Source organism: Chinchilla lanigera, unplaced genomic scaffold (assembly GCF_000276665.1).
Source record: "Chinchilla lanigera isolate Chin_1 unplaced genomic scaffold, ChiLan1.0 scaffold00074, whole genome shotgun sequence".
Classification (NCBI taxonomy): domain Eukaryota; kingdom Metazoa; phylum Chordata; class Mammalia; order Rodentia; family Chinchillidae; genus Chinchilla; species Chinchilla lanigera.
The window spans coordinates 5,255,003-5,264,240 of NW_004955475.1; positions in this window are offsets into that span (position 1 = coordinate 5,255,003).

Sequence of the window (9,238 nt, forward strand, 5' to 3'; positions counted from 1 at the left end):
CACCATAAAGGCAAATATAAGAAAAAGACTCCAACACTGAAAGAGGGAGCAGGTTGCAAAGGCAGATGGAAGGGAGTCATTGCTGTAAGAGAATGGCCTTCCTGAGTGCAGGGAAGAGCTCCGGGTACAATGCCACCTCTGCTAAGTGATTCCAGTGTGGGAGAGACAGACAAGGGGAAGGAAGAATTGGCAGTATTTGGGTGTGGCCTATGCAGGGCTTATCAGTGGGTAAGACAGTATATGAAATCTGCATGTGAGTGAAATGAAGACAGCTTGACATGAATATAGGACAGATGTGGGAGAGGAAGACATGGGGAGGGGATGTAGCGGGAATCTCTGTGCTGTTTTGTTGTTAGAACAGTTGTGAATGTGTATTCCTGAGAAGTATGTTCATGCTTGAGAGGGTGGACCTTATCAGACACATGGCTTAGGAGGAAGGTGTGTGTGTGTGTGTGTGTGTGTTTGTGTGTGTGTGTGTGTGTGTAATGGTGGGGATGCAGAAGCTATATCGATGTCTTTTAATGTCTCTCTGGATATGCATACCAGTTTCTGTGTGGTATGTGAGGAACACAAAATATAGTAAGGGGTTATGATGAAGGATGACAAAAGACATACTAAATTCATCAATCTAGATGATGATTTTCTTTTTTTAAGATGATGATCTTAACTGGGGCTTATTTTTGGTGTAAGGCTTGTATTACAAACATTCTGAAAAATCATATTAGGGTTTATTTTCCAGTTAGGTGTTATTTTTGGGGAAATATGGTAGGAGCTTAGTAAAGCACATGTCTTTGTGTATTTGGGTGGGTCATGGGGGGCATGACTCTGGGGAATATATGTGGTCCCTGACCCCTTCCTCTTGGGCTCTTTCCCTGCTCTCTGCTTTCTGGATGTCATGAATTGAGCAGTTCTTCTCTACCATGACCTTCTGCCATAATATTTCTGCCTTAGAGCCAGTCAACCATGGATTAAAACTTCTAACCCATGAGCCAGGAATAAGCCCTTTTCTCTGTTAAATTGAGTATAGCAGATATTTTGCCCCAGCAATGAAAAGTTGACCAATACAGCCATCCTTATGAAATGACAAAGAATTTAGCTGAATTGTGCCCATTCTAACGGTTTATGAAAGGTTTATTTGCTGGAATGTTTTAATATAAAAATTAGAGAAGAGAGAAATAATTTAAAGATGAATTTTATAAGTAAAAGGGAAACAAAGTAGTAAAGTTTCAGAAGAATTTCAGCCTGACCATGTAAAGAATAAACAAATGAAATTCAGGAGGGGACAATGAACATGTGGACAAGCAACTATTTGCTAAAGAAATTGGTTTACTTAAGGAAATTAACTTGGGTTGGAGGAAGGTAGGTTCTATTCATTAAGACACTGGGAGAATGATCCCAAAGGCATTTCAGAGATATTCAAGACAAGCTAGGACCTTGAGGGCAAGGTTTTCAGAGAGATAGCCATGTGCCCTCACCATATGCTGCCCTACCCTGCCTCACTTATCTGTCTGTTCCTTGCAGTACAGTGCAGTGCTCTTCATTTCCCCAGGTGTAGCTCAAGAAGACCCAGGTGCAACACAAACTACAACTTAGCAAAATACAAGGGCAAATCTTAGCATCACACATATGGCATTATTTCTGCAGGTATACAGGGTGTTTGGGCTGCGGAATAATGGCAGCTTCTACCTAGATTTCAAAGGTTTTTGCAGATAGCCTGGGATCCTAGGTAGAGACTTGTTGCAATGACAGAGCCATTACTGTATGACAATCCCAACTAGGGCAATACCAAACAGAACTTCAGGGTCACAGTCACCACGGAAACTTTAGAACTGTAGAGCTACCAGCATGCAACACCAAGCCAGGAGAGCCGCGGGTACAGGACTCCAATCTGTGAGAGCTGCTGCAAGGGATGAACTCAACAAAGCCATGGAGACAGGGCTCCCTGAGACCTTGGGGACCCAAAATTTGCACCCTTGTATCTAGAAAGCCACACATGTAGTCAAAGATTATTCTAGAGTCTTCCAATTTAATGTTGTTTGCACTTTTGCTTCTTTTCAGGGAGGTGCTATTCAGGTTTTGAAAGCTGTAAGAGGTCCAGGGCCTTGTGGAAGATCTTTAGGTCATGGAAGGTGTGCCCTTGAAAGATATAGGAGACCCCAGTCCCTAGCCCTTCCTCTCCTTCTGCTTTCTTTGCTTGCTTGTTTGTTTTTTCTTACAGTAGTGAGGCCTTGCACATCCCTAGCATGTTTTTATTTTTTAATTTTGAGAAAGTGTCTCATTAAGTCACTAAATTGCCCAGGGTGATCCTCCTACCTCAGCCTCCCAGAGAGCTGGGATGACAGGGATTTGCCACTGAGATTTGTCTATTTTTCACATCTTTATTATAAGGTGAGCCAGTTTTGCTCTGCCACTTTCTCCCTCTAATGATGTGCCACCACTGGCCCAAAGCGATAGTGTTAATTGATCATGAACTGTGGTGGATTAACTAATGAGAAACTTGTAGCACACAGCTGAACTGACTCAGCATAGTTGTGGGTATAAAAGGCCAACGTGAGGCTTGTTTCCAACAGCATAAAAAGGAGAACTGGAGGGGAATACGGTGTGCTGCTGATCCTCCTGGAAAAGCTTGTCATACTGGCTTTCCTGATAAGAATTTGGCTGTTCTCATCAGAGGAGCTCAGGTCTTCGCTGTCACTGAGGATGGCTGTGATTCTCTTTAGGGGAGCTCTGGTCCTTACCTTAAACATCACTTCCTGGCTCCAGTGCAGATCCCTCAGCCTGCTGGCACAGATCCTTCATCCTGCTGGTGCAGACCTTCTAGCTACAACTGCTGACATTTGGGCCTTCCCAGCATAGATCCTTGATACAGACTTGCATGAAAAATTGTCGTGGGATCCAGCTGGACTTGTGAAGGACATTGCCATGGACTCTAGGTCTTCAGCTGGACTTCTGAAGGACACTGCTGTGGGATCCAGGCACTCAGCTGTATTCTTTGGGTCTCTAGTGAGTGGACATGTTTCCCACACATTTTTGTATTTGACTCTGTGAGTGAATATTATAAAATAATCCTATAAATTATGTGTCCTGTATTAAATCTCTTCACTTGCAAACTCTGACTACAATATGAACCAAAAGCTCTAAAATTGTAAGCTGAAAAACTAAAATATAAAAAAAAAGTAAGTCAAAATACACCTTTTCTCTTTATATACTTACTATCTCAAGTATTTGTTACAGTAATGGAAGGCTAACACAATATTAAACCCTCATTGCGTTTGATCTCCAAATATTGCCTCTTATTTTGAATGTTGTCTTTTGTTTCTTGATAATGTACTTTGATGCATAAAAATTTTAAATTTTGAGAAAGTTCAACTTATCTATCTTTTTCTTTTTTGTGTTTGTTGCCATGTCTAACAAGCCACTGTCTGTGGATTGATCATGAAGTTTTATGCTAATGTTATTTCTAAAATTTTTATGGTTTCTGCTCTTGCATTTACATTGTTGATTAGGTTGTTGGTCCATTTTGACTTGACCAACTGATTTTTACAGGGGTACTAAGATCATTCTATGCAGAAATAACAGGTTTTTCAACAGATAATATTAGGAGAATTGTATTTCTATATGCAAAAGAATGAAATTAGACCTCTGTGTGATACCCCTGAGTTCCATTTCCAGTGCCACACCCTTTTAAAGTGTACAATTCAGTGGGTTTTAGTATATTCACGGAGTTATGCCACCATTTCCACTTACTAAGATTAGATTATTTTTTACCACTCTAAAATGAAACCCTGTTCCCTTTACCAGTGACTTCTACTCGCATTACTCCTCCTTCCCCAGCCATAGGCAACCACTGAGTGTACTTTCAGTCTCTATGGGTTTGCCCTTCCTCAGTATGTTATATAAATGGAATTGTATGGTCTTTGTCACCAACTTCTTTCACTTAGTGTAATTTGTGCATGATACATTCATGTCATAGCATATACCAGTAGTTCATTCCTTTAAAAATACTGAAGTCTTAATTTTGAGAGAGTGGCTAGTTTACCCACAATTGTAATTTTTCCATTATCCACACTAATAAGGTCTTGCATAGTTGTAGTACAGTGTCATAAGGATATTGACATTGATATGGTCTAGAAATAGAACATTTCTGTTAACACAGTGATCCTTTTTGTTGTCCTACTATAGCTACCCACCTCTCTCCTGCCTTATTCTATTATTCCAGACAGCCCCAAGTCTGTTTTCTATATACAAATGGTTCCCAAATTATGATGGCTTTATTTAAATCGTTTGAATTTATAGTGGTGTAAAAGTGATACGTATTTAGTAGAAACTATACTTTGATTTTTGAATTTTTATCTTTTCCTGGGCAAGCAATATGTAATATTGTATCTCTGATGATGCTAGAGAGTGGCAGCCAATGGTAGCCCCCATATAGCCATGTGATCACCAGAGGAAACAACCTTAGAGCGCACTGTGTTCCTAAGCTTTATGTTCAGTTGCTTTGATGTGTTAAATGCATTTTCAGCTTATGATACTTTCAACTAACAATGAGTTTTTGGGACATAGCCCCATTGTAAATTGAGGAGCATTTGTGTGCAATTTTTTCATTTCAAGAATGTTAAATCAATGGGGTCTTACAATGTGTGAATTTGGAGACTGATTTATTTTTACTCAGTGTAATTCTTTGGAGGTTTATGTAAATTGTTGTGTACAGCAATAGTACATTGATGTTTATTGCTGAGTAGTATTCTATGTACCGTAGTTTGTGTAACCATTCATCCATTAAAGGACATTTGGGCAGTTTCCAAGTTGGAAAAATTATGAATAAATCTGTTAAGAAACTTTATCTATAAGTTTTTAGGAGAAAATGAATTTTCTGTTCACTGAGATGAAGGCTGAACAGTGCATTTGCTGTATTATGGTTTCAGTGTACCCCTCAAAAACATATGTTAGAAACTTAATTCTCATGCAACAGTGCTGGTAAATGGACCCTAATGAGAGGTGATTAGGTCATTGTAATGGTTGATACCTTGTGTCAATTTGAGAAGTTTAATGAAGGGACTGAGCAGGGGGCCAGGGTCCTCACTTTGTAAACATCCTCATTCTGAGCAAAAGGAGGGTGTAGAGATGATGTGAGTGCTACATACTTCCACCCTAGGGGGTGGTAGGCTGTTAACAATACAAGGGAGGAAGAGGCTTGCTCTCCCCACCTTTTGCTCTTATTGCTTTTACTATCTTTTGCCACCTTAAACTATTGCCCTCTGCTGTGTGCCACCCTGCCTTGGAACCAGCTGATTATGGACTGAAACTTCCACAAACTGTGAGCTAAATAAACCTTTACCTCCTTAAATTGGGGTACCGAGTATTTTATCTCAGCAATGAGAGGTCATTTGGGCTCCACTATCATGAATGGCTGAATGCCATTAATGTGGGAGTGGGTTCATTGTAAAAATAATTTGGCCTCAATTTAAGTCTCTCTTACCATTTCTTTGGCTTTCCACCATGGGATGAGGTGGCAAAAAGGCCCTCTCCAGAAGTGGGCTCCTTGGTCTTGGACTTTACAACCTCTTGACACAGGAACCAATAAATTTCTGTTTGTTATAAATTTCCCAGTCTGTGGTATTCTGTTATAGCAGCACAAAGTAGACTAAGAGATGTTGGGCCATACTGTAGTCCCATTATTAGTTTTATAAAAACTGGTAAAACAACAAAAAATGAGAGAGAGAGAAGAGGAGAAGAGAAGAGAAGAGAAGAGAAAAGAAGAGAAGAGAAGAGAGAAGAAACAGGGACAGAGACAGGAACAAACAGAATCAGAGAGGAAGAAGATGAACAAGAAGAGGAGGAGTAATTGCTACGCTTCTTTTGGAATTTTCATTTTACATACTCACTAATAATATATAAATAATGACTGTCTCTTCACATCCTACATGGACTCACTTTCTTCAGTTTCTGTCACTATTTTTTTATTTTAGTCATTCTGATTAAGTATGTAGTGATGTTTCATTATATGAACTCAGTTACTTCATATTTTATCTACCTCAATGGGACTTATGTGAAGATTCACATATGTAAAGTGTTTGGCAGAGCTAGCTAGGAATTTGACTATTATTGCACAGAGGCAGATGAAGTAGTCCTTGTCCTCAAAACAGTCACTATCTCATGGAAGACAAAGGCATAGAAACAAATAATGTCAATCCAGTTTATTAAATAGAGGAGTCATGATCTGAAAATTATAGGACCCCAGACTAGGGATGGAAGATGTTCAGAGAGTTCCCGGAAGAGGTGATGCCATGAAGAGTAAGTTAGCTTAGCTAAGTGAAAGGAGGGCTGGCATGGATGCCTTTCAGGCAGATTATAGATAGGGTACATTCTCATGTACTCCTTCAGAGAGGAGAGGCTTCAAGCGACTATAGGTCAGTGGAGTAGCAGTGAGCAGAAGCCAGACATAAAGCTAGTGAGAAGATGGTGAGGGAATAATCAAACAAAGACTTACATGGGGTTTAGGCTATGGATACTGAGGAACAATGGAATTCCCAAGAATGACCTTTTATTAGGGTAGAGATTTTGGTAGAACTCGTCCTCTAGAGCTTCCCACCCAGATGCCTAATGGAAAGAAGCTGGCTCCTTTCTGATCCCCAGTGAGCTGGCTATGCTCCCTTTCCAGGAGTTTCTGTTACAAAGAGCTCATTACACATTAGTCATATGTGGTGGATTGACAACTGGTGGTCAATTTGTAACACCCAGCTGAACTGAATCAGCATGATGCTGGGTATGGAAGGCCCACCTGAGTGTTTTTGCCAACAACATAAAAATGAGAACTGGAGAGGAAGACGGGGTGTTGATTCTCTTGGGGTGGGTTGATTCTCCTGGGGGGCTTGTCATGCTGGCTTTCCTAATATGAACTCAGCTGTTATCAGAGGAGTTCAGCACCTCACTGTTGCTGAGGATGGCTGTGGTACCTTTTTTTTTTTGGTTGGGGGCTCTGGTTCTCACTTTGAGTGTCACTTCCTGGCTCCAGTGCAGATGCTGCAGCCTGCTGTACAGATCCTTCATCCCACCGGTGCAGACTTTCTAGCTTCCACCACTGACCTTGGGACCTTCCTAGTGCAGATCCTTAAAACAGGCTTGGATGAGACATTGTCATGGGCTCTAGGCCTCCAGCTGGGCTGGCGGGGGGCACTGTTATTGGCTCTAGGTCTTCAGCTGGACTCATGCAGTACATTGCCTTGGGATCCAGGCCCTCAGCTGGATTCTATGGGTCTTTAGTGTGTGGCCAGATTTCCTGCACTCTTTTGTACTTGACTCTTTGGGTGAGTACTATAAAATAACCCTATAAATTATGTGTCCTCTATTAAATTGTTCCCCTTGCAAACCCTGACTACAACATCATGTTTACAATTCTTCTCTAACCCATCATCAAACAAAGCCAAAACACAGCCACAATTTATCATATTCCCATTTTAATTAAGACAATAAACTCAGATTTCCATTCTTTAACTCCCTGCTCATGTTTTCCCTATTTTATCCAGGCCTCCCAGAGCTTTCTTACCATCTCCTTTTATTCATGCTCTAATGAAATTCAGAAAGCCTTGGGCTGGGGATTGAGATCTATCTTAGTGGTAGAGTACCTGACTAAAATGTGCAAGGGCCTGAGTTCAATCTACAGCACTGGGAAAAAAAAGTTACATTCTTGTTGCTGGTACTCAAAACCCACAAGTTAAAGGAGGAAAGGTTTTATTTTGGCTTACAAATTGTAGATGTTTCAGTCCACAGTCAATTGGCACTAAGGCAGAGTAGTGTGGCAGAAGGGCATGACAGAGAAGACACAGTCCATGGCAAAGCCATCGGGAGGCAGAAAGCAGTAGCCTCCCTTCTTTCTCTTCATATTCCATCCAGGGTACAGGCCTATTGGTTGGTGCCACCCACTCCCAGGGTGGGGCTTCCCTCTTCAGTAAGTCCAACACCCACAATTTTGCTAATCCAGTTATCACAAACCACAAAGTGGGCTAATCCAGTTATCACAAACCCTAATCCAGTATCACACACTCATGATTCAGCCACCTCCACAAAATCCCACCGATGAGCACATGAGACTTTAGGGGGATATGTAATATAAACCATAATATTCTACCCCTGGCCCCCAAAAGATATCCCTTTATACAAATTCATTTCATCCATCTCTAAGAATTGCTAACATTTTCATCATTGATGTATAAAGTCCAAGTCAAAATTCTCCTGAGATCTGATTCAAACTCTTAGTTACAAGCTAAAAATGATAAGAAAGTTAAACACTTCTGACATATAATGGCATAAGATAAATATTTCCATTCCAAAAGGTAAAAATAGGGTGACAGAAAGGAATGGAACCAAGGCAAGAGCAAAATCCAGCAGGCAAATATTAAGTCCTGTAGTTCCATGTCCAGCATCAGAGACAATCTGTGGCAACATATAAATTCCAAATGACTTGTGTGGCACTCCCCATGAAGCAGTGCTGCTGCTGGTTGTACCCCTTCTGGCTTCCCTCTTGAGCCAGATTTGTCCATTCCTTACAGCTTTCATCAGATGGTTCATGTTCCTGGCTTCACCAACCTTCTGGAGTCTCCACTGTACTTTCAGGTTCACACTCACAGCTTCACATATTGCCTGGCCTCCCCAGCCTTCTGATGTCTGGGTAGAAGTCTTCCCGACTCCACAAGTCTTGCATTCTGCATGTGCTTATAACTAGGACCATGTGGATGATGCCAAGGTCTGGCACCAGCTGGAGCAGTAGCCAGTCTTCCTTCTCTTTCTTGCCTGTAGGGATCAAGTTCCTGGATTGCTGAACACTATGAACCCAATCTGGAGGATCAGATTTCCTAGGGCACTGCCATTCTTGAACATGGTGCCCTAGGGCTCTCTTCTTAATGCAAAGTCTTTCATCTTTGCAGTTTTGAGGCTGCAAAGAGTAGAGTCCTGCTGGTTCTTGTGATACCTTTAGGCAATCTTTTTTACTGTCCAGTCCCAAAATACTTGGCTTTTTAATGACAATTATTTCAGTAACAAAATTTTCCTCTGCTCCACCTTTGTAGTCCACAACTTTACTGAAGTTTCATTTCTGTCTAAACTCAAAACTTTTAAAATAATTCTTCTGGGTCATTTGCTCTTGATTCTCAAGGTAGAGCTGACTAAAAGCCCCCAATAGTAAACATGCCACTGCCTCAAGATTAGACTTCCTTGAAATTTCTTTCACCAGATTAATTAG